Below are 27,257 nucleotides of genomic sequence, written 5' to 3'. Positions count from 1 at the left end.
TTTATATTTGATTATATGTGTTTAGGAGCAGCCACACCACTTTGTGAATGCTTTGCTGCTTAGACATTTGTTCTGCTGGATACTATAAGTTGTTACTCTTAGGTTAAAACTTCCATAGATCTCTAGGACATGGACACAACGCAGCCAAGCTTTTTGCTAGGACGTAACATTAGTGACCTTTACTTTAGTTCCCAATAAGATCCTCATTTCCTTCTGAGACATCAGCCTGGACTTCACTGTCCATATTTCCATCAGCATTTTGATCATAACTATTTAACCAGTCTCTAATAAGTTCCAAACTTTTTCTTATCCTCCTACCCTTTTGGGCCCTTCAAACTGTTCCAACTTCTGCCCATTACCCAGTTCCAGAGCTGCTTCCACATTTTCAGGTATCTTTATAGCACACTCTACTCCTGTTACCAATCTTCTGTGTTAGTCCATTCTTGCATTCCTATAATCAAATATCTGGGTCTGAGTCATTTATAAAGAAAAGGGATTTAATTGGCCCATGGTTCTGCCGGCTGTACAGGAAGCATGCACCTCTTTGGTTGACATATCCTTGGCTGCTGGTGAGGCCTCAGGAAGATTTCATTTATGGCAGAAAGTCAAAGGATAAGAAAGTGTATCATGTGGTGAGAGCAGAAGCAAGGTTGGTGGGGAGGTGCCACACTCTTATAAACAACCAGATCTCACATGAACTAACAGAGCAAGAACTAACTCATCACCAAAGGCATAGCACTAAGCCATTCATGAAGGATCTACAGCTATGATCTAATACCTCCCACTTGGCCCCAGCTCCAATATTGGGAATCACATTTCAACATGAGATTTGGAAGGGAGACATATCCAAACCATATCAACTATATTAAATTAACATTTGATAATGTATTTGGGGATGTCTGTAGATTGAATAAAGACAGAACTGAATTACCTTCTTATGCTGTATATGGCATTCATATTTTGGATGTAAATTTTTCTCCTGCTTAGTGACAGTAGTTTGGGATTTTTAATTTTATATAGCCCAGAGAGTTTTAATTACTGCCACAAATGTTTATCATTTAGATAAATTTTGAAAAAAATCATTTAAAATTTTCATATTATATTCTTATAATCTATGTAAAGAAAGCATTACCTTTTCATGGTGTTATTATAAGGACTAAGGAAACAGCATATGGAATATAGTAAATGCTTAATGATTGTGATCAGTATTGTGGTGAGGACTGATGAGGTTATCATTTGGCCACCAAAAAGCAATTGGTGAATTTTAAAGAGAAGTTCAGTGGAATGATATTGACAAGAGGCAGATTGCTAGGGGTTATGGAGTAAATTCTGCATGAAAGATACAAGGATAATAACTGTAAACCACTTTTCCAGGAAGTTTGGTATTTAAAGGGAAGATATACAATTGAATTCGTGAAAGCCAGATACAGAGAATTTGGTAGAAAAAAGGTTGTACAGTTTTTAAAAACAGTTAAAACAAAACAGTCATATTTTTGAATCTCAGTTGTGACTGCTATAACCAATAAAAACAGTAGAAGTAATAGCCTACTCCTGAGGCTTGTTTACAAAAAGCCATACACCCTGTGACTAGGATTCTTAGATTGTCATTCTCTGGACATTGGTTCTCAGATCCCACCCACCATGACAAGTCTAAGTCTATGTGACAATTCCAAGTGTAGGTATTACAGTCAAAAGTTTCAGCTGAGTCCAGGCTTTGAGTTATCCCACATGCCAGTTATGGAAATTAAAAAGCCTCCCAGTGATTACAACCTCCAGAGTTTCTACTGGTACCGCCAGGTGCCAATACTTCCTTGCTGGAGCTTCAGACATTCTTGAGCAGAGAGAAACCATACCTGCTGTGCTCTTCTGAATTCCTGACTCATGAAATCCATGAGCAAAATAAAGTGGTTGTTGTTTAGGCCACTGATTTATGGGTGGTGCTAGTTGATATACAACAATAGATACTTGGAAGAAATAAAGCATATAAAATCATGAATTTGAATTTGTTTGTAAGCCGAGGGAGGGAAAAAAAAGACAGGAAGCAAACAAACAAACAAAAAATGGTTGTGAGAAAATAATTGATAATAGGCCAGAAAAGAAAAACAAACAATAGAGGAAGGTTCTGGAGTCAACTAGCATGGCGGGGAAAATTGGGAATAAAAATTTTGGCAGTCAGACCTCTGGAGCTCTATAGATAGCTGTCAGAAGACACTCAGAGCAAATCTGTGAACAACAAGAGTAGAAAAATTATGCAATGGCAAGTACTGACAGAGTGCCTAGTATGGTCTACATATAAATCACATACACACGCACGTTTCAGTTTTTGACACTCATTTTAATATTCTTTTTTGTCATGTTCTAAGACTTCCTTGACAATCCTGTGCACATTTAGAAAATCTTTTCAAAAGAAAGCTTTTCTAATATCTTATAACTGCTATTCAAGATATTGTTGCATTTGATTTTTTAAAATTATAGTTAATGATGCCTGATTCATCATCCACTCATTGCTTCTTCTTCATAGACAGAATTAAATGAGGCTGCTGGTGGTTTACAAAGACTATTTGAGAAATGTGGCAAAATCTTGCAGTCAACCATCTGTTTGAGGAGGTGTTTCTGTTCATAGAAAACATAAGGCTTATCAGCAACTGAAACTCTTGATTTCTTACCAGAAGAGATTGGTTAGTGTCCAGTAAGATGAAACCACTTGCTCTTCTAATGCATTTTCAAAGTCAGTGAATAAAGCATGGCTGAGGCAGCACTTTAAAATATCTTGTAGGACAGGCATGGTGGCTCACGCCTAGAATTCTAGCACTGTCGAAGGCTGAGACAGGAGAATCACTTGAGGCCAGGAGTTTGAGGCCAGCCTGGGGCAACATAGCAAGACCCCATCTCTACAAAATTTAATAAGAAAAAAATTAGCCAGGCATGGTGATGTGTATCTGTAGTCCCACTTATGTGACAGACTGAGGTCTCACTTAAGCCTGGCAGGTAGAGACTGCAGTGAGCCATGATTGCACCACTGCACTACAGCCCGGGTGACAGAGTGAGATCCTGTCTCCAAAAATAAATAAATAAATACAACAAAACAAAATATCTTGTAAACATTAAATCAGGTTCATTTTATCATTGTATACTTTCTCTTATACACGTTTCAATAAAATCATGACCATGGACCTTTCTAGGTCATGGTACAAATTAACAATTCAATTTTCTGAGTCTTTGTTTCCATGCTCTCTTCTTGTAATGGCTGTAACTTCACAGTTGCAGTAAACTTCTTCAGGTGTTAGCACAAAAAAGTAGAGATACTGGCTGGGTGCATTGACTCACACCTGTAATCCCAGCACTTTGGGAGGCCGAGGTGGGCTGATCATAAAATCAGGAGTTCGAGACCAGCCTGGCCAGCATAGTGAAACCCTGTCTTTACTAAAAATACAAAAATTTAGCCGGTGTGGTGGCAGGCACCTGTAATTCCGGCTACTTGGGAGGCTGAGGCAGGAGAATCTCTTGAACCCAGGAGGCAGAGGTTGTAGTTGGCCAAGACTGCGCCACTGCACTCCAGCCCGTGTGACAGTGCAAGACTGTGTCTCAAAAAAAAAAAAAAGTAGACAGTAGAGATACTGAGCATAATAATCAACACCATACATAGGTTTAGCAACAATGCATATTTTTTGAAAATATAAAATAGAAAGTATCTATTTTTTTTTTTTTTTTTTTTTTGAGACGGAGTCTCGCTCTGTCACCCAGGCTGGAGTGCAGTGGCGCGATCTCTGCTCACTGCAAGCTCCGCCTCCCAGGTTCACGCCATTCTCCTGCCTCAGCCTCTCCGAGTAGCTGGGACTACAGGCGCCCGCCACCACGCCCGGCTAATTTTTTGTATTTTTAGTAGAGACGGGGTTTCACCGTGGTCTCGATCTCCTGACCCCGTGATCCGCCCGCCTCGGCCTCCCAAAGTGCTGGGATTACAAGCGTGAGCCACCGCGCCCGGCCGAAAGTATCTATGTTATATAAAGAAAAATGCAAGGTAATTCACCCCATTTCTTTTCCTCATTATACCCTCAGTGGACTAATGTGTCTTCTACCACCCTTTCATTCTTCATAAATAATGCTCTTATGTTTTTCTCATTTCTGGCAACACCATTATGTAGAGAGGACATGTTTTCTTTTACTTGACTTTTTAAATATACAAATCCTTTGAGAGCTTCTTCTTAGACTTCTTCTTTTCTTTAAAATTCTTCTTTTGAAAAATCTGTATCCTTTCCCATAATTCTGATTGTTGTTATCCTTCTGCTAATGCTGAAAATGTTAACACAGAGTTCCCAAACTCACATCCAGCAGCCTGTAGAACAAATGTGGCTTAAGAGTCATGTTTTGCTTATTTCCCACAGTGAATGAATTGTATTGAGTTAATTTCCTTATCAACAATTAAAAACTGGGAAACAGTCTAAGTGCCTGGCTTGTCTTAGCAAAGCAGGGTCTGCAATGGCAAGGGTACCAATCTATTGAAGCTGAGTGGCAGCTGCTTCCTTTAGAAAGGCATATTTTTTCCAATGTGCTGCCTTCCCATTACTTTTTTGTTTCAAATGCAGCCTGTTACTTCAGTAGTTCCTGTAAGCATTTGAGTTTGTAATCCCTGATCTAATCCTACATTGAGCACTGAAGATCTAAGCCTGTATTTCCAGCTGGTGGTTAGACAGCTATATTCCAAACATCTTGCATTGATCCTTCTACATAAAACTTTCTGGCTTGTTCTGGTAAAAATTCTCTCAGATACCAAGGCTGGAAGCTGTGTACTATTTTTTCCATTTATTTTTCCTCTTTCATTGGTATTGATTAATGGTGAGAAAAGCCTTATAGATTCAGCTTCTATAATATATTTTCTCAGCAAGTCCTTCATTACCTCTTACGTAGGACCATTAGTGGCCTCTAACTGATCTTCCCCAAAGAATTACTCCTAAGCATCCCCATTAGAACAATCTTCCAAATGTACAACTTTACTCATACTACCACCTTGCTCAAAAAATGATTAAAAACAAAATTTTCAACTTAGTATTCTAGGCCATTCAAAACAGGAATGAGGCCAGTTGTAGTGGCTCATGCTTGTAATCCCAGCACTCTGGAAAGCTGAAGCAGGAGCATCACTTTGGGCCAGGAGTTCGAGGCCAGCCTGCGTAACATGGTGAGACTCCTTCTCTACAAAAAAATAGAAAAAAAAATAGCCAGGCATGGTGGTGTGCAACTGTAGTCCCAGCTACTTGGAAAGCTGAGGCAGGAGAATCACTTGAGCCCAGGAGTTTGAAGCTGCAGTAAGCCATGATCTGCCACTGTATTCCAGCCTGGGCAAGAGAGTGAGACACATGACTGAACAATCAGTCAATCAATCAATCAGGAACCAATATATTCTTTTTAGATCAGACCATTTTAGAACTGGCATGACATTAGTCATTATCTAGTTTAATTCCTTCTAAGTGTAGCTGAAGAAACTAGGTCTTGAAGGGCTAAGTCCTTAACGTGATAGATAGTTGGCAGTGCAAAGACAAAAACCCAGCTGTCCAGTATAGGTTCCCAAGGCTACATCCACACCCGTTAACCAAAGCACTTGTTCTACACAAGAGACTGGATCCTGGCTTCTATTCCACTCATCACCATTAAGGGCTGAACAGGTGCTGTTGAGACTATCTCAAAGATCATGTTCCACTTAGTTCCATTCATCTCTTTCCCTTGCTCAGAGCATGAGGTACCTCCATATATTTTTAAAATGCATTATAAATTGTAATCTCGATGAGGCCATAGCAAATTCACCATATTCACTGTTACATTTCAGTATCCTGCTTTCAGCCCATCTACTACTTTCTTCCAGTCACACTGACGAAGAAGACAATATTAGTCTGTATTATTCTAGCAACCAGTGCAGTGTCTTGCATCTAACAAGTTGGATTGCCATTGAATTCCAATCCTGGCCTCCGTTTCTGTCTATCTACTTTAACTTCCTCTAAGGATGTCTAGTACAATCTACTAAATAGAAATTCCTACGCCTGCTCCAGGTTGCTTTTCTTCCAAATGAGTCTCCATGTGCTTGTTTCTTTGACATTTGCAAATGCTGGAGGTCATACTTTGGTTTGTTTTTCTTTAGCATATAACTGATTTCAATACCCCTTCCCTCTTTTTGGCCTTTAGAAATATAGATTAGGAAAATTAACAATTTGTATTTTCAGTTCTATCAGCGATTTGCCAAGATTTATAAAAGATTATCACAGGTCTGAAGAGCTATAGGCAATATAAGTAAAGATCAAGAATTGGTAAATCACAGAGCCCTAAATCTCTGGATGTCTACCAGGTTTGCATTTGTGGAAAATCTATACTATTCCTTTGATACTTGCTATTACAGCCTAAGAAATAAGCAACTTAATAGTTACTTAGCTTAATATCTATTACTAAGTAATTTTAATTTCATCAAACTGTTCATTCCAGTTATAGCTTCATGCTGTGTTATGAAATTTAATCAAATATTAATTTGAATTCTGGTGGTAACACTTCTACTTATCTCCTCATAATTAAACTCTCGTTTCAAAAAGAATAAAAACAAAAGAATGTACTTATGCGTAGAATTGCCTGTCTGCTACTTCTTGTTTTGCTGAAAACTGAAATAATTAATATTAAATATAATACTGATCTGTCATATATTTAGATATGCAGTGGTAGGTATCTTATATTTCTATTTAAGATGACTGAAATTGATCCAAAATAATCTTTTGACTTTAATCTATGCTATCGTCTTGATATCTGCATATACAAAGCCTTACTTGATCATTATATTTAAAATTAAAATTGTCACAACTACCCATTCACTTAACATTTAAAAATACTTAACTGCAGTCATTTTTTATAAACCAAAGTGAACGTTATAAATGATTTAAATGACTGTTTATTTTCTTCACGGTTTCCATATCATTTTGCATTGCCTGCCAATGTTAAGGCCTTTCAAAATTATACTTTCTTATTTGGGGGAGACCTGATTTTGCTTCCTATAAGCTCTCCTACAAGCACATCAAAGGCAGGTACTCCTAGCAACGAGCACAAAGTTCTAGCAATGAGCATACTGCCCCGAATTTAACAGGTGCACAAGGAATATCTGTTGAATTGTTACCAAACCCCACATCCTACATTTCCTTCATCTCAATTTGATCTTCTTCTTCAGTTTTCTATTCCTGCCTACTGGTAAGAATATGCTCCCCCCTCCACAAAACACACACACGCACACACGCGCACACACACACACACACACTTAAATTTTAACCAAGACCGGGCGCGGTGGCTCATGCCTGTAATCCCACAATTTTGGGAGGCTGAGGTGGGCGGATCACTTGAGGTCAGCAGTTTGAGACCGGCCTGGCCAACATGGGGAAATCCTGTCTCTACAAAAAATACAAACATTAGCCAGGCATGGTGGCACGTGCCTGTAATCCCAGCTACTCGGGAGGCTGAGGCAGGAGAATTGCTTGAACCCGGGAGGTGGAGGTTGCAGTGAGCTGAGATCATGAGATTGCACCACTGCACTCCTGCTTGGGTGAGAGAGTGAGACTCCATCTAAAAAATAAATAAAATACAATAAAATAAAATAAAATAAAATAAAATAAAATAAAATTTTAACCAAGAATAAATATACAATTACTGTTCTTAGGAATATTGTAAATGCTGTGCATAGGCTAAATAAATCAAAATGTGTTAGATCCCAGCCTCCAGTGTCCTAGATGACCTTAATTCAATAGATACCTATAATGTGCTTAGACGGTAGCAGTATAGGCTTCAGGAATCCAAAAATAGTCTAAGACATGGTCCTGATCTTCAGAAGCTCATGACATACTGGGCAAAACAAGCAGGTGTGTATGACAAGAGTGAAATGTCAGCACCGCATGACAACACAGAGGAAAGTAGGAGCACATAGGCCTAAGAGGCCAGGGAATACAGCACTGACATGGTGAGATCTGAGATAGGTTTGGATGGAATAAAATGCTCTCCACTTGGGAGAAAAAAAAAAAAGGTAGAGGACACATTTTTATGTGAGGGAAAATTAGGGGCAAAAAAGAGCTATGAGAAAGGAAAAGAATAAGTTTGGCATAATCACAAAAGAAGCTTGAGTGGAATTAAGGGCTGAGGCATGACAAGTCATGAGACACAAAGCAGCTTCAAACATGGCTTTGTAATATCACATAGGAAACGAGGATCTATTGAACATTTTAAACATGGATAATTCTAAAAGCCAATCATTGTACTCCAGAGTCAACATAGGAGTTACAATGGAGCAGAAGACAGATGTTAGGTCGCATGGAAGATGAGAACTTGAACCAGGGAAGATTTATAATGTGTGTTTTATTTATTTATTTATTTATTTATTTATTTATTTATTTATTTATTTATTTATATGTGTTTTATTTATTTATCTCTGCTAGGTAAGGAACAACAACAATACAAATGTACATTTGAAAACATTTTTCAAAACCACCCAAATTATTCTTTTTTATATTGCTGCCCATCTATGAAAAGTTTTTCATATAATCACCAATATTTTCAATAGATAGTACACGCAATATGTCGAAAGTGAATAGAGAGTCTGAATGATAAATAAAGGAGTTAACTGTTACTACAAGGTATATATTTACACCTATCTCCATGTAGAGATATTTATTCTAATATATTCCCAATTATACTAATAGGCACACCAGAGGACAGTCTATCCAATCCTGCTGTTTGCCAAATAGAATAATGTCCATTATCCCCCTTTCTCCCAGTGATTATAGTAAGAGATAATACAATAGCTTCTCAGTTCCAGAATTCTTATTCCTTAGTATGATCCACTGTTAATGGCTCTCTGAAGGACTAGAGTTTTCTGTAATGTGACTAAGCTAGAGAAGTTTCAATCCACTTTTGATATGGATTCACTTAATGCAGATGCCAAAAATTGCTTATCTGCTTAGTACCTATAGGGCACTTCCTGATTAACACCATAATCCGTCCCCAGCCAATAGTAATTCCAGATGGCAAATAAAACTATCATTAGATTGGCTGGCAGACAATATGACATCAAATAGTATGTGTAAGAATGTTTGACATTTTAGGCCGGGCACGGTGGCTCACGCTTGTAATCCCAGCACTTTGGGAGGCCGAGGCGGGCGGATCACGAGGTCAGGAGATCAAGACCACAGTGAAACCCCGTCTCTACTAAAAATACAAAAAAAAAAAATTAGCCGGGTGTGGTGGCGGGCGCCTGTAGTCCCAGCTACTCGGAGAGGCTGAGGCAGGAGAATGGCGGGAACCCGGGAGGTGGAGCTTGCAGTGAGCAGAGACTGTGCCACTGCACTCCAGCCTGGGCGACAGAGTGAGACTCCGTCTCAAAAAAAAAAAAAAAAGAATGTTTGACATTTTAATTATATGCATGTGGACTTCAATAATGAAAAATCAATGTTAGCTCTTAATGTTTAATCATTAAAATGAATGTATCATGTTTATAATTTTCAATATTTAAGTAGACTATTAATAATACTTCTTGCAAAGACAGTGGTAAGAAAGAGAAGGCATATCTTGTTCCTTGAAATTACTTTAAATGTAGTAAGGAAACAAAGATACATATATATATACTTAAAATTAACTACTAATTATATAATATTTAAAATTGTATTGTTAATGTTATTATTCAATATTAACTAGCTTAATATTAATTACTAATAATACTTGATGTATATATAAACATCAGCATATTTTATATATGTTATAAAATACGGTTATATATGTTTGTGGCTAAGAGTTGTCCCGCAGTCTGTCCTCAGGACTGAAGTATTTATTCCCAACCCCCTGGACATTACGCTCAGCTAGAGAGAGTTGCCTTACCTAGTGAATTCTTCCTTCCCAAGGGCAGCCTAAATCTAAAGACTGCTTGATATGGGAATCTCCCCTCTATGCAACGTAAGAAAGCTGTGAAGGACCGCGGAGATTTCAGGGCCCCTTGCGGGTTGGCTGAGACCTGTGTTTAGACTGCGTTGCCTCCGACTTCTCCCTCTACTCAAAACTGCTTCCTTCTATATATACAGGCATTGATCCTAACAATTTATAGTTGGTCCTAATAAACTTCCTACATACCGATCTGAGTATTAGATGCTCTTTCCTAGTGAACTCAAGCTGAAATAATGTAACTTTATAAAGAAATTCACAATATTGTTTTGGATGATGAATCCATGTGGTAAATAGCAGAGCAAATGTGAAATTATCTTATTTAGAGCAATGTTTCCAGAGAAGGTGAATCTTTATGAGCTTTACATTATCTTGGTGTAGAATAGATGATTCACTTTTAGTTTAAGGAAAGGAAAAAAATTGGGGTGAGCTGAATCTAGCATGAGCAACAGACTTGAATCAACCCACAGTGGAGGGGGAGCCTCAGTTTCTCACCTATATTTTTAAAGAACTGAAACTATTTTTTTTTTTTCCGAGACGGAGTGGTGTGCAGTGGTGTGATCTCAGCTCACTGCAACTTCCACCTCCCAGGTTCCAGCAATTCTCCCTGACTCAGCCTACCGAGTAGCTGGGATTACAGTCGCCTGCCACCATACCTGGATATTTTTTTTTTTTACATTTTTTAGTAGAGATGGGGTTTTGCCATGTTGGCTGGGCTGGTCTTGAACTCCTGACCTCAGGTGATCTGCCCACCTCGGCCTCCCAAAATGCTGGGATTATAGGCGCACGCCACCACACCCAGCTAATTTTTGTGTTTTTAATAGAGATGGGGTTTCACCATGTTAGCCAGGATGATCTCAATCTCCTGACCTCGTGATCCACCCACCTTGGCCTCCCAAAGTGCTAGGATTACAGGTGTGAGCCACCACGCCGGCCCAAACTCTTTCATATAAATAATTTATTGGGGATGATTCCTTTTGTTAAATATAGGTGGTATTTGCAATTATAAGAAACCCAATATGGCACAGATTATAGAATGCCCCCAATATTCTGTATGCTTTCATATATGTAGCCTCCTATCTAGTTAAGTTGGGAACATGAACTAGTTCTACACAATGGCTTGTGAAAATAAGTGAAATGTATCACTTCTGGTCTAATGTATATGATAAAAATGAGTCCTCCACGCTTTCTCTTCCCTTGTTCCAATAACTCTTTGATGCCTCATCAAAATAAGGAGGACTTTTGAACGCGTGAGTTACCAGACAGATATTTAATCTGGATTGTTAACCTAACCTACACATGACTTTGAGAGAGAAATGCATCTTTGCTATTTTAAGCCACTGAAATGTTAGGATCTTTATGTTTCTGCAGGGTAGCCTAATATCCTGTCTAATTATCCTGAGCATCTTATAGTAGCACTTTTCTTATAAACATCTGCTTTAGGTTATTATAATATCTGTGTTGATTTTTTTCTATATGTTAGCTTGAAGATGGTGAAATATGGTAACAACACAACCATAGTTCTTTTTGCACAGATTACATTAATCCCTTTGAGGCGATTTGAGGACCATTGTTTGAAATTGATGCTAACTTAGATTCTTTGTATCACCCATACTTGATACAGACCTCTGACTCTGTAGCAGATTTCTGATATACTTTGAGAATACACTGGACACTCTGAGACACTTTGAGGTCCCAAAACAATCAGTATGTTTTTCTCCTGAAATGATCCATCCTAAAAATACAACTCAGATTCTTATCTGAGGAACCCACGCATTTTTCATAGACAAGAAAGTGGCTGTGTATGTTTTTGCTTTCAGCAAAATAACTCTTGGATGTGATGCATGTAGTATGATAAAGATGTTATGATTACTTTTCATTAAATCAACAAATATTTATTGAGTGCCTATGATATGTCCTGGGAATATAGCAGTAAACAAAATAGACAAAACTCCTAATTCCTGAAGTTCACATTTTATTTGAAAGAAATCAACAGCAAAGAAGCAGAGTGTTTATATATATATATGAAGTTGTGGTATGTTTTTTAAGTAAGATAAAATACCATCCCCTGCATAAAAAGAGAGTGCTACCTGCTATCATTTAGAGAAAGACAAAATATTCCTAATGATAGATTCTTAATATTCTATAGGATAAATATAGTGACCTATTTAAATTATTTATCAATAGTATTTCTTTTAAAAGAGACCTTTTTGAAGTGGGTTGTATTAATTCATTTACACACTGCTAAGACATACGTGAGACCAGGCAACTTACAAAAATAAAAAAAAAAAAGAGGTTTATTAGACTTACAGTTCCACATGGCTGGGGAGGCCTCACAATCATGGCGGAAGGAAAGGAGGAACAAGTGACATCTGACGTGGATGGCAGCAAGCAAAAAGAGAGCTTGTGCTGAGAAACTCCCATTTTTAAAACCATCAGATCTCGAGAGACCCATCCACTATAACAGAACAGCACTGGAAAGACCCATCCCTATGATTCAATCATCTCTAACCAGGTCCTTCCCACAACACATGGGAATTATAGGAGCTACAAGATGAGAGTTAGGTAGGGACACAGAGCCAAACCATATCATGGTTTAACTGGTAAGTACATTACCCAGTGAACCCTCCTCTGCTGAGTATTGTGAGGTCTTTTCTCCTCTACTGGAGGCTCATGAAGACTCTTCTTTTTTAGCTGAGGATCATGAGATTATCCTCCATTCAATTCTTGGAAGCTTACATAAACTGCCTTCCATTTGGGGCAAGGAAGGTGTTTCTCAACTTTCTCTGAGTGCTCCTCTCTGTCCTTCCTTCAATGCAGTTTTTATAAAGGGCAAAGACTTGCTTGTAAATTCAAAATCAGTGGGAGAATTTTCAAACACAAGTAACAGTGAAGGAGCATTAGCCATATAACTCAAACTGACAACTTGTATGAATAGTTTAGAATTCTCTAGTGATGTCTTTATGAATACTTTTCCCTTATCCATTTAAAAGCCCCCTTCAGTAAAATATCCCAGTTAAACATATGATTTTTAGAATTATTTTATTTTTATTTTTATTTTTATTTTTATTTTTATTTTTGACAGAGTCTCACTCTGTCGCCCATGCTGGAGTGCAGTGGCTCGATCTCAACTCACTGCAACCTCCACCTCCCAGGTTCAAGTGATTCTTCTGCCTCAGCCTCCCTAGTAGCTGGGATTACAGGCACACACCACCATGCCTGGCTAATTTTTGTATTTTTAGTAGAGATGGGGTTTCACCATGTTGGTCAGGCTGGTCTCGAACTTCTGACCTCAGGTGATCCACCCACTTCAACCTCCCAAAGTGTTGGGATTACAGGCGTGAGCCACCGCACCCTGCCTAAACATATGATTTAATCATCATAAGGGAATATGCCAGGAATGTCTTTAAACACCAACACTTGTAGAAGAGCACCAAAATATAAGGTATAAAAATACTGAAATGAACATGATAGAGCACTACAATTTCCCTTCTTGCCTTCTAGCTTTGCCCCACATCCTTTAATTTCCTTTTTGCTATCTCTCTCCCATGCCTCAGGAACCTTGACTAGCTTATAAACCACAAGCATGCAAAAATAGTCCTGGAAAATACCATTTGGATAGTTGTTGTGACCCTAAGCAAAAGGTGCAAAAATAGGAACAAATACTAGTCATTAATTCACTAATAGTCAAAAATTGCTGCTCAAGTCAAAACCATAAAGGCAGCTCCTCAAGTGTTTCCTGTCCTATCCAAACCCTGACTCTGCTTCAATCAGGAAGCCACTTCATCTTCAGATATTCTCTCTGTTGTACATCAGCTGAATACCTCCTTTACCTCTATGAGCCACTTAAATTTATTTTGGAAATTCAAGATCAGAGAGTTCAGGGCAAAGGCATAAAATTTTTCTTTAAGGCTTGAAGATAAATAATAGGCATAGCATAAGACTTCAGGACTAAATTACGTTATGCAGTAATATAATTTAATATGTATTTTTATTCTTAGAAAAATTCCCTAATTCGGGTTAGGATTAAAATAAATTGTAAAGGCCTGGCTCTAACATGTCTATAGAAGTTTTTGTGGAATTCCAATCCCTGATTAGAGGAGGAATCATTTATTGTTTTATGCACTGATTTTATAGTAGGTATTATGGTAATTGGTTCCTCAAAGACATTATATGCCCTTTTGATGAACACAGCTTGAATAGTCCAGGAAAATATATCAATGATATGAAATTTTAAAAAAAGATGTAACCATTGAGATGATAAACCAATAAGAACTTTTTAGTGTTTATAAGTCCAATACTATGGAACATCCTTTTCCAGTAGGCAATGTGATAGATCAGCTGTGGTTTTCATTTGCAGAACCAAATATAACAGATTATTAACATTTTAGAAATACTTAGTAAGTTAACTTTGAAGTGAAAGTAGGTATATCAAAAATTGTTAAAATATTGTTTGATTTAAATTATATTAGAAACAATGTTTCAATTCCCAATTTAATGCTTCTCTGTATGTATGTGTTCCTGTGTGTGTGTGTTCCTGTGTGTATGTGTGTTGTGTGTGTGTGTGTGCCTGTGCTCATACATTTGTCCTATGTATTGAATTGATGCTGTAAGTTTGTCTGTGGCTCAATTTATACAATTTTGAACCCATGAACAAGTTATAGAACAGAACAGATAATGACATCCTGAGATACTTCTAAGGGAAGAGCCAGTAACATTCCATCTACAACCACAAATGTGCTTTTTGAGAAAGAAAGACGGAAAGGACAGAGGGAAGGAAGAAGGAAAAGAAGGAGAAAGGAGTAAGTATGCAAATAAAAGTACTGAAGAGAGACCGCATCTAAACAAATAAGGGTCTCTTGATCAAATTTTGTATTTCAGGTGGGCTATATCTTTACTGACTTTTAAAATCCTAATGGTAATGGAACACTCTGCAAGAGCTGTAAACTGGAGACCACTAGAGGTTTGTAGCTTGGTGGTATATTTTATTTGGCCATTTTGTGATATTTGTACAGGGTTTTAAAAAAATCAGTGGAATGAGGTATGTGCTCTACTTGCCAGGATGCAAGCAACTTAGCACACATGTACACCTACAGTACACTTAAGATTTAGCACTTAAGCAAGGTCCATAACCAGTGGTTATCAGACACCATTGATTTTAAAATTTGAGCAATTTGAAATCTTTGGAATTCTGAAAAGCAGCATCTTTTAAAAGAATTACACAACAAATGAAGAAAAGACTGTCCAGGGACTAAATTGTTCCAAACTGAAGATATTGATTCAGCAGAAATGGAGTCCATGCTCAAACTCAAGTCATGCTAATTTAAGAGAATAAGGTTAAAAGAAAAAAGAAAAGAAACACAAAGAAAGGGACATTTGTAAATGTCTCCTTGAAAACTATCACAAAATCTTATATCATAAATACAAAATGATTGTAAAACTACTTCCAAATTGTCTTAAGATTAATACCAAAATGGAGTGACTCATTCAAAATAAAGGAGATGAAACTGCTCTAGCTTGACTCAGAGTTACACTCTCAGGGTGAAGTACTGAAAAATACTGCTAAATATATTTAGTTTAGAAGAAAAATCAGCAGCTAGTATTATTTCTTTTGAGGATAGGTGAAGGGACAGAATGGCCATCTGGGAGGAAAATCTCTGAAAAGGGACATTTATCAGTGGAACAGAAGGGCTTTAGATGTGAAATCTGGCTGCTATGTTTGCAGAAAAAGAACCATTTAAAACTTAGCTTTTCTATTTCATGGGTGTTTTTTCACATGAGAAAAATAACTCTGGTTAATATATAATTCAAAGAAATTGTTGCATCCTATGTGTCTTATGTTTATCCACACTATGAACTTGCTTGGTTACATGTCAATAGCTAAACCTTAGAAGAGAGATGTCAGGGAGTACAATATTTCACCACAGTACTATTCCTCTGATGGTCCGTATTGCACACACTAAAGTACACCTACCTCTTTTTTTTCACACCACTCCACAATGACAACTTTCCTCCTCTTTCCTTTCCCCCACCATATGGTCCTACCGTCGCTTGCAATTTTTTTCAATATGTTCCTACTCATCTCCTGAAATAAAGGATGATTCGTCTTGGTTCAGCTTTCCTCAATGCATCTTGGAGTAATGCAGGGTAATCTTAACAATTCATTTTCATATAAAGAAACCAGGCAGGGAAAAACTAAGTAAGAGAACATTGTGTAGAAAACGTCAAGAAGATAAACTTTTAAGGTTTTAATATAAGGGAAAGTTAGGCTTAGAAGTATATTTTATACTACACATCTATGGTAATCCAGACAGTGTTATTTTGATGAAAGGGTAGATGCATGTATCAGAGAAATAGATACCAGAAACAGATCCATGGAAATACAATCAACTGATTGGTCAAAGGCCATTTAATGGACAAAACAAAGGCTTTTCAACAAACAATATTGGAAAAAACTTTAAATTGTGTGCTGTTCTGGGTAGCATGGTAGCCTGATGAGATCTGGCACTGTGCACTCTGTCCAGCCCGGAAAGTGAATTCTCCTTTGTCCAGATTATCCACACTGTCTACATTCATTCCTATTAGTCCTCTCAATGATCAAATCTACTGTCAAAGTATCACAGTGCTTGTGTTCGAGGAACTCTTATTTTACTTAGTAATGGCCCCAAAGTGCAAAAGTCCTGATGCTAGCAATTTGAATATACCAAAGAGAAGCCATAAAATGCTTCCTTTAAGTGGAAAGGTGAAAGTTTTCAAGTTAATGAGGAAAGAAAAAAATCGTATGCTGAAGTTGCTAAGATCTACGGTAAGAATGAAACTTCTATCCAGGAAGTTGTGAAGAAGAAAAAATAAATTTGGGCTAATTTTGTTGTCACACCTCAGACTGCAACAGTTATAACCACTGGGTGAAAAGGGTTTAGCTAAGAGGGAAAAGGCACTAAATTTGTGGGTGAATGACATGGACAGAAATGCGTTCCAACTGATGGCAACCTGATTCAGTACTCTCCGTGATTTCAGGCATTCACCTGGGGTCTTGGAACATATTCCCTGTACTTAAGGGGATATTACTCCATAGGCAGCAAAAACCATATGAAAATAAGCTCAAAATCATTTGTTGGGGAAATGTATGTTAAAATTAAAATGGAGATACTATGGCACATATTTAGAATTTATTTATTATTCATGGAATTTAAAATATATTTAGAATTGCTTAAATAGAAATTTGAAAATGAACTGACAATACCAAATGTGTGTGAGGATGTGGAGCAACTGGAACTCTCATACCTGGTGAACAGGAAGGCAAAATGGTATGGCACTCTGGAAAATAGTTTGACACTTTCATGATTTGTTTCCCAGATATTTTGAGTAACACTCCAAATTTCAGAGAGGGTACAAGTTCAATCTTATTTTCCTAAAATGGTACATTTTCTAACTCAGTAGGATATTATTAAAGGCAGACATGCTCTGTTTTGAATGCCTGCCTAATCTCATTAACTTCTTGAGTGAGGCCTTTTGTTTTGTTTTTCTCTTTGCTTATTTGACATTGTATAGCTTTTCTGTCAGTCTTTTAATCATACCATGTGTGATGGTTAATACTGAGTGTCAACTTGATTGGATTGAGGGATACTGAGTGTTAATCCTGGGCATATCTGTGAGGGTGTTGCCCAAAGAGATTAACATTTGAGTCACTGGGCTGGGGAAGGTAGATCCACCCTTAACCTGGTGGGCACAATCTAATCAGCTGCCAGTGAATATAAAGCAGGCAGAAAAATGTGAAAAAGAGAGATTGGCCTAGGCTCCCAGTCTATATCTTCCTCCTGTGCTGGGTGCTTCCTGACCTGGAACATTGGACTTCAAGCTCTTGGCAGTTTTGGGATTCAGACTTTCCCTCCATCTTGCAGACAACCTATTGTGGGACCTTGTGATTCTGTAAGTTAATACTTAATAAACTCCCCTTTGTATCTATCCCATTAGTCCTGTCCCTCTAAGAGAACTCTGACTAATATACCGTGCAACATTTTTCCTACTTTCTGGGTCATGTATAAAACACAAAATAAATTGACAGAAGACATAGAAAACTAGTTCCGAAATCCTTCTGAGTATTTAAAGTTTGGACCTCAAATTGAAGCTCAGTTTCTCTCCTTTTCCAAGTGTTCCACAGCCATCTCTCTTTCTAAGGTGCTATCTGTTGTCCCATGTATGAACCCTGGGTGATATCAGGGGTTATTTGTAAAGCAAGTACCAATTTACTAAGATAAGGCTTTGTTTAGTTAGTTGGTAGTATTCAATGGAATATTAACCTGCAATATCCATGATAGTATTTTTTTTATTTTTAAATTTTTTTTTGGAAACAGGATCTTGCTTTGTAATCCAGGCTGAGTGCAGTGCTGTGATGTCGGCTCACTGTAGCCTTCACCTCCTAGGCTCAAGCGATCCTCTCACCTCAGGCTCTTGAGTAGCTGGGACTACGAAAGCATGCCATCATGACCAGATAATATTTTTAAATTTTTGTAGAGACAGGGTTTCATCAAGTTAGCCAGGCTGGTTTGAATTCCTGGGCTCAAGTGATCTGCCTGCCTTGGCCTACCAAAGTGCTGGGATAAGAGGCATGAGCCACCACATCAGGCCTAATTTTTTATTGTTTGTAGAGAAGGGTTCTCACCATGTTGCCCAGGCTGGTCTTGAACTCCTGGATGAAAGTGATCTTCCCACCTCCGCCTCTGCCTCCCAAAGTGCTGGGATCACAGGCATGAGCCATCATGCCCAGTCTCCATACTAGTTCTTAGAGGCCACCAAATGATTATTTTTAACTTAAGAATCTGCTCCTGGATGCCTTCTAAAAATACTAAAGAACCTTTATGTTTCTACCAGTTTTGTTAGGGTCTAATCTGTTTCATAGAAAATACTTTGGCGATAGCCACCTAAGTATCTTAGGCAACATCTACACATTTTCTAAGGCCTTTGGGGCCTCATAAGTCACCTTATTCTCTTCCCACAAAAGTTTTTGCTTATGAGGTTCTTAATAGAATATAAATCAATTGATATTGGGAAGGTTTGATTATATATTTCTAGGTCTTTCCTACCTCAGTCTGTAAATTTCTTTCTATTTTGTGTAGGCTTTAGAAGTGTTTCACACTGACTGTCGGCTCAGACTGAGACCAGGGCTTAAGATCAATCACAATGGTCCTGCTCTGTTCTGAATGGGCATTAACTTTCAGAGGCAATTTATCTTCGTAAATATCTGGCCAGCCAGAACTAAAGGTAGGTGGGTCTGAAAGGAGTATGGGCAGAATGTAATGGAGGGTTATGTAGTGGAAGGGGAGCAAGAGTGGTGTAAAGGTTCAGTTTATAGTGTGGAAAACCTGAAAGGGGGAGCCTAAATAGTAAGTATCCACAGATTTAACTTGCCTTGTTCAAAGGAACTTTTAAGGATGCTATGTTGTTACATAAAATTACTTTAGAACTTCCTCATATCAATGAATAAATGGAGATCACTAGATGCTTCAAATTTTTCTCCCTTTTTGTTTTAAGACATGTCTATACATCTAAAATAAATACTATGTATATTCAAAGCTCACAAAGCATCCACTATAATTTTAAATTATCATTGGTAAAATTATGCCAACTAGAAGATAGAAGTTAGAATTAGAATGTGAATACATGTAAGAAAATAGAATCAGACCTAGCAGAGACATAGACTAAAGTGAGAAGAAATCATAAAGGGATGGATGGCAATGGTTGGTCAGCTATGTTGCTGGTGCACCTCATGGCTCGGTTCCCACCCTAATGACTGGCTGGATCCAATTACAGACCCAACAAATCCAGTGAATGGAAGTTTTTGAGATGGGATCTATCTTTGAATCATACTCTCAAAGACCAAACAACAACAACAAAAGCCACAAAGGAAAATTTTCATGCATTTTAAATAGCCCAAGTTTGTCCTACAAACACAGCCTACTTTAGCAAGGGAGAATATAGCATAACATTGAACGAAACTTCATAGTTTCTCAGAATGGAGTTGTCATTGTATAATATTTATTAAGGTTTAGGGTCTGGGCTAGAATAGTTTAAGATGAATCTTTCTAGGAATGGAGTTATCTGGGATGGAGAAAATTTGTGATATAACTGTTTAGTATTGAATTAAACAGTATCAAAACAGTCTTTCAGTGTTTAAAAGTAAGTTGCAAAAGTAAGGTGAGCAATATATTGTCCTCATAGGAGAGATTTTTGCCCAGCAGCAAACTATTTGCCCAGATAAATTGGTTTATAGTAATTTCCTGAAGCAAACAGTTAAGACACACTAATATAGATGGCCTCAATTCTCAGTCCTGATAATTTAGCTATGTGAACAAGGTGATCTCAATTCTATATTTAAGGGGAAAATAAGTCAAAACAAAGAAAGGCACATGCTTTGAAGCTTCAGTTCACATTCTAGTTTTTCTGCCTTCTGAGTATCTAACCGTGAACAAATTAGTTAATATTCTGAGGTCATATTCGTAATGAATACTATAATTGTATCTTGCACAGACTTTAGCAATATTAACTTAATAATGCATGTAAAGAAGTCAGTGCCTCTTATACAGAAGTTGCACATTGAAAATAAGTTATTTCCCCCTTGAGAGAATTAAATCAATAGGATGAATAGTGAAAATAATATTTTAAGTCCTTGGAGTATAGAAAGAAACTAAAATTGAGAAAGAAAAGCCTAAATACCTGATAGAAAAATGGGAAAAAGACATAAACAATTCGTTCCTAGGTATATACACAAGAGATAGGAATCATATCCTCAGAAAGATATGTTTATTTCCTTTTATGCTCACAAGGCAAACTTCTTTACATATACATTTGAAATACTAATTAAATTGTGTTGATTCATAATTGCCATGTTAGAAAATTTATTACTCACAAAACTTACAGTGTTTGGAGGATACATTTATGACAGCTTTAATGAGTTAAATTTTTATTTTTATTGAGTTACATGTCATAAAATTTACACATCATAAATGTATAGTTTGATGAGTTTAGGTAGATTTATACAATTGTTCAGCCATTATGTGTGAGATTTAGAATACATCCCCAAAATATCTTCATTGTCTATTTACAGTCAATCCCTACTGCCACACTTTGCAATAGACAACCACTCATGTTGTCTGTCTTTATGGTTTTATTTTTTCTGGATATTTCAAATAAATAAAAATCATATAGTTTGTAGTAATTTGCGTCTGCCCATTTCTACTTAGCACAAAACTTTTGTGAATCATGTTTTGGCATGACTGTAAAATTTGCTCTATTTTACTGGTTAGTAGGATTTCATTGTATGGAGGTACCACATCATGTTATCTACTCCCACATTGATTGACATCTCAGTCATTTTTAGGCTTTGGTTGTTAGTCATAATGTTGCTATAAACACATGTAAAAGCCTTTCTGAGTATATGTTTCCTATCTCTTGAGTATATACCTAGGAATTAATCGTTTATTTCTTTTTCCTATTTTCTATCAGGTATTTAGGCTTTTCTTCCTCAATTTTGAGTTCTTTACAACTTAAGAAGATTAGACTTTATCTTTCATATATGTGGGAAATATTTTCTTCTAACTTATATGTATTTGACTTTGCCTACATTGTGTTTGTGAATACAGTCACAAAATTTTTTTATTGCCTCTGAATTTAAGTCACACTTAGAGAAAATTTTCCCACTCTCAGGTTACAAATGAGTTTATTTCTGTTTTATTGCGAATCGTATATAGTTTTTTGTTTTACACTTAGGTCTCTGGATTCTTTGAAGTTCTTTCGGCTGAATGGCTTGAAGTGTGAGTCCCTTTTTATGTTTTTCTGAAGGATGTCTTGTTTTCCCAACACGAATTTGTATGAAAGTATATTTCACCTCCCCGCTGCCAGTGACAAGATGTTGAAACAGGAAAAGTTCCCTTATCTTCCTCTCAGGGCTTGCCACAGAGGGAGTGGCTCACTTTTTCAGTTCCCTACAGCTCAAACTCCTAGGGGGAGCATGCACACTGGGAGGTCATTGGGAGCTTGGGCTAAGGTCCCATGGCAGTGTCTAGGGTTGAGTGCTTACAGCTCCTGAAGCCCCAGTGGGTGTGTGTTACAATATATGCTCTTTCAGCTTAGCCATCCACAGGTGTCTTGTGTTAATCAGCTCAATTAGACCCTCTGCCTCATCACAAGGACAGAAGGCTTGCTGTATCCCGGGGTGCTTGCCTTAGCGGACTACAAAAAATCGAATCACACATGGGCTTGGAGAATGAGTGCAAGGTTTTATTGAATGGTGGGGATAGCTCTCAGCAGATTGATGGGGAGCCAAAAGGGGGATGCAGTGGGAAGGTGGTCTTCCCCTGGAGTTGGGCCGTTCAGTGGCTGGGCTCTCCTCCGGCCACCCTCAGCTGAATTTCTCTTGGCATCTGCATCATTTTGCCGTCAATGGCCCGTCGGCATCTGTGTGTTCTTCTGCTGCTGTGCTCCTCCTGACGTCCAGCTGCTTGTGTGTTCTACCAGTGTGTTCCTCTCTATGTCCAGCCACTTGTATCTGCGCCTGCTAGGGTCTCAGGGTTTTTATAGGCATGGGACGGGGAGCGTGGCAGGCCAGGGTGGTCTTGGAAAATGCAACATTTTGGCACAAAAACAGGAGCTCTTGTCCTTACCTAGGTCAGTGGGCAGGCACAGGCCTGAGGGTGGAGCCCTTGCCGCGAACCCCGCCCTCCTCTACCCAGCACTTCCCTGCCCCACTCCCGTATCAATGTGACCTTCTTCATATTACTAAAACGTTATAATATACTGGATTCTTTTTTTAAAGCTTTCTTGTCTTTTCCACACGTCTGACAACTTATGTGTCGGTTTCATACTACTCCAATTTTTGAGTCTTTAAAGTATATTTTTTATTATTCGGTAGGTCTCGTTTCCTCTCATTAATATCCTTTGACAGGGCCTTCCTAGCTTTTCTTGAATGTTTGTTCCATATACTTTAATTTCATTTATTTATCTCCTAAAGTCATTATTTTTATCCAATTTTTATGTTGATATGGGGATAACTGACTTTTGTATAATGTTCTGTGTCTGAGTCCATTAGGGTTGCTATAACAAAATATCATAAGCTGGGTAGCTTAGACAGCAAAGATTATTTTCTCACAGTCCTGGAGGTTAGACAGTCCCAGGTCAAGGCACTGGGTGAGGGCCTGCTTCCTTAGTTCATAGACAGCAGTCTTCTTGCTGTGTCCTAGGATGGCAGAGAGAGGAATCAAACGCTCTCAGGACTTTTAAAGGACACTAATTCCATTCGTGGAGGCTCTACCCTCATGTCCTTATCTAATTTTAATTACCTCTCAAAAATCCCTACTGCCTAATACTATCACATTAGGGGGTAGAGTTTCAACAAATGAATTTTAGGACACAAATATTTAATCATAACATTTGGCCATCATATCTAAGAACATAAGATATTACTTAAATTTAACTTTATGTCTTTTTGAAGTGCTTTTCAGAGATTTTCTCTGTCAGTTTCTCAGTTTTTTAATTAAATTTATCACAAATATTTAATACTTATTATATATGGAGCTTTTCTCTTACATCTTCTAACTAGCCATATTTGTACATGTAAAAACTACTGATTTTTATACACTAATTTTAGATACTTGGATTATTTTATCATTGTGAAAATTTTATCATTGTATTTCTTAGGTTATCTAGAAAAACTGTCAAATCATCTGCAAATGAAAATTATTATTTGCTGCTTTTTAGGCATGTAATTGTTTTCCTTTTGCTAGCTGCTTTGGATAATATGTCCAATAAAACGCTGAATTCTAATGGAGTTAGTGGGCATCTTTACACACTGAGATAGCATATATTTAATAAAGTTTTCTTTCATTTGTTAAATGAATTAGTCAATTTTAGGACTGAGAAAAGTGTGTGTGTGTGTGTGTGTGTGTGTGCAAGTTTCTACTTTGCTACATGTTGAAAATTTAGGAATGGGTATTGATTTTTTTGTCAAAATCTTTGCAGCACCAGCACCTATAGAGACATTTTCCCCTTAATCTCCTTTAATTTTTTTTTAGTTTGAAATGTTTTAGGACTCATAAAGAGTTGTAAAAAGAATACAGACTTTCTATACATACATCACCCCATTTCTCCAATTTTTTTTTTTTTTTTTTTTTTTTTGAGACAGAGTCTTGCTCTGTCGCCCAGGCTGGAGTGCAGTGGCACAATCTCAGCTTACTGCAACCTCCACCTTCTGGGTTCAAGCGATTCTCCTGCCTCAGCCTCCTGAGTAGCTGGGATTATAGGCACCCACCACTACGCCTGGCTAATTTTTGTATTTTTAGTAGAGATGGGGTTTCATCATGTTAGTCAGGCTGGTCTCGGACTCTTGACCTCAATATCTTACATAACCATATAGCATTGTCAAAGCCATGGGACTGACATTGATACAACACTAATCACTCAAATATAATTGGTATTTGTATTTTACCTTTTTATTACACATGTACTATTTTGGGGGCTGTATTCTCTGATTTTTTTGCATGTGTAGATTGTAGTACCCATCACTGAATTTGCCATAGAGAATTGTTCTATTACCATATAGAAACTCTGTTGTGTTATCCTTCGATAGTCATACCTTCTTCAATCCTAACCTTTGCAACAATCCATTTGTTCTCTAATATTTTTATAGAAATGCAATTATATAACACATAACTCTTTGAGACTGACTATTATTTTCTTCATTCATCAGGTGCCTTTCGGATTTATCCACACTTTTATGTGTATCAAAAGTCTATTGTTTTTTATTGCTGAATAGTATAATGGTATGGATGCACCATAATCTGTTTAACCTCCAACCTGTTGAAAGATATTTCAGTTGCTTGTAGGTTGGGGCTATTAAAAATAAAACTATGTAAATTCATGTGTAGGTTTTGTGTGAAATCAAGTTTTTATTTCTCTAGAGAAATGTCCTGACATATGTTTGCTGGATCATACAGGCAGTGTATGTTTAACTCTATGTGAAACTGTCAATTTTTCAAAGTTGCTGTAGCATTTTACATCCTCCTGCAATATATGAGATATGTAGCTCTTCCACTTTCTCATCTGTACTTTATCAGTTGGTACCTTTAAATTTTTTTTAATCTATTCAAGTAGGTGTGCCCTTATACCTTGTCTTACATTTATTTGCATTTCTCTAATAGCTAATGATTTTGAACATTTTTTTCCTGTCTGTGTTTGCTGTTCACATGTCCTCTTTGGCATAGTGTCTTTCTTCCTATTGAATTTAGGAAGTTATTTGTATATGCTGGATCCAAGTCTTTCATCTTGAAAACATGACATTTACAAATACTTTCTGGTCTGTGGTTTGTCTTTTCACCCTCTTTATAAAAATTTTATTTTATTTTATTTCATCTTATTTTATTTTATTTTATTTTATTTATTTTTTGAGACAGTCTCACCCTGTTGCCCAGGCTGGAGTGCGGTGGTGCCATCTTACCTCACTACAATCTCTGCCTCATGGGTTCAAGAGATTCTTGTGCCTCAGGCTCCACAGTAGCTGAGATTACACATGTGTGCCACCAAGCCCGCCTAATTTTTTTGTATTTTAGTAGAGATGATGTTTTGCAATGTTGGCCAGGCTGGTCTTGAACTCCTGGCCTCAAGTAATCCGCCAGCCTCGGCCTCCCAAAGTGCTGGTATTGCAGGCATGAGCCACCGCACCTGGCCCTTTTCACTCTCTTAACAGCTGCTTCTGTAGAGCAAAAGTTTTAAAATTTGATAATGTCCAATATGTTTTTTTAATTTTATTTGAAGCCATGTCTAAGATTTTCTGCATACCTTTAGTCATAAATATTTTCTATTGTTTTCTAAAAGTGTTTTAGTTTCACATTTTACGTTTTGATGTAGAATCTATTTTCAGTTAATTTTTGTATAGGAAGTGAAGTTTAGGTCAAGGTTTATTCTTTTTCCTGTGAATATCCAATTTTCCCATCACAATTGCTTCAAAAACCTGTGCTGCCACTGTATATCACCCAAGGATAAAATAGTCTAATACTGGCCGGGCGCGGTAGCTCACGCTTGTAATCCCAGCACTTTGGTAGGCCGAGGTGGGCGGATCACGAGATCAGGAGATCGAGACCACGGTGAAACCCCGTCTCTACTAAAAATACAAAAAATTAGCCGGGCGTGGTGGCGGGCGCCTGTAGTCTCAGCTACTTGGGAGGCTGAGGCAGGAGAATGGCGTGAACCCGGGAGGCAGAGCTTGCAGTGAGCCGAGATTGCGCCACTGCACACTCCAGCCTGGGCGACAGAGCGAGACTCCCTCTCAAAAAAAAAAAAAAAATAGTCTAATACTGTTATCAAAATTGGGAAATATAAAATTGATATAATACTATCATCCAATCTATAATATCCGTTCATATAGATGCCTTAATAATATCTTTGTAGTACAAGAATATGAAGGTGAAAAAGATAGAGATAAAGAAGAAGAAAGAAAAGAAAGAGAAGGAGGAGAACAGGAAGAGGAAAAGAAAAAGATGTAGTAAAAGGAAAGTAGAGGAACAAATTTTAAAAATTTTCTGCTGCTAGATGATATGTTAGTAGACATGTATCTGGTTTCTTTAAAACTTTTTTCTGAGCCTTTTTTTGCCTTTCTTGACATGGACATATTTGAAGAGTATCAGCTAATATTTGTATTTGCTGTCTGAATTAGGCAATTAGGATTGTTTGATACTTAAAATTAGATTACTGGATTTTTAGCATAAATATGACAGTTGTGATTTTTTTCTCTTTTAATTATTCTGGTAAGGAGATACCAGAATATGTTAGTTTGGCTGATTATTGGTGATGTAAACTTTATTTACTCATTTAATGTAGTATCTTCCAGGTTTCCCTATTATATGATTCATTTATTTTCCTGTTATTAATTTTAAAAAATTCTTGTGGAGATACATTATGATTATATATATTTTGTCCTTCATCAAATTTTCACCCACTAATTTAGCATTCCTATATTTTAATACATAAATGTCCTTTATATTTTTATATAATTGGTATTTTTGTTCATAACTGGCTTATTATCTTATGTATTTTACTATTTTATGATTATGCTATTATTTCATTGTGCAATTTTCTCTGCTTTTTCAGATTTAAAAAATTATTTTGGTATTTTCAAAGTTTGTATTTATATTTAGGTAGTTACCATTATGAGACTGATCTTTATAATGATATTAATGCCCTTAAGTATCTATCATTTGATAGCACAGATTTAAATGATATCCTTTGATGTCAACCTCTTGTGTATACTTTGAAAAATGAGCTTCTTT

This window comes from Symphalangus syndactylus, chromosome 22, assembly GCF_028878055.3.
Source record: "Symphalangus syndactylus isolate Jambi chromosome 22, NHGRI_mSymSyn1-v2.1_pri, whole genome shotgun sequence".
Classification (NCBI taxonomy): domain Eukaryota; kingdom Metazoa; phylum Chordata; class Mammalia; order Primates; family Hylobatidae; genus Symphalangus; species Symphalangus syndactylus.
This window is presented reverse-complemented; position numbering follows the sequence as displayed.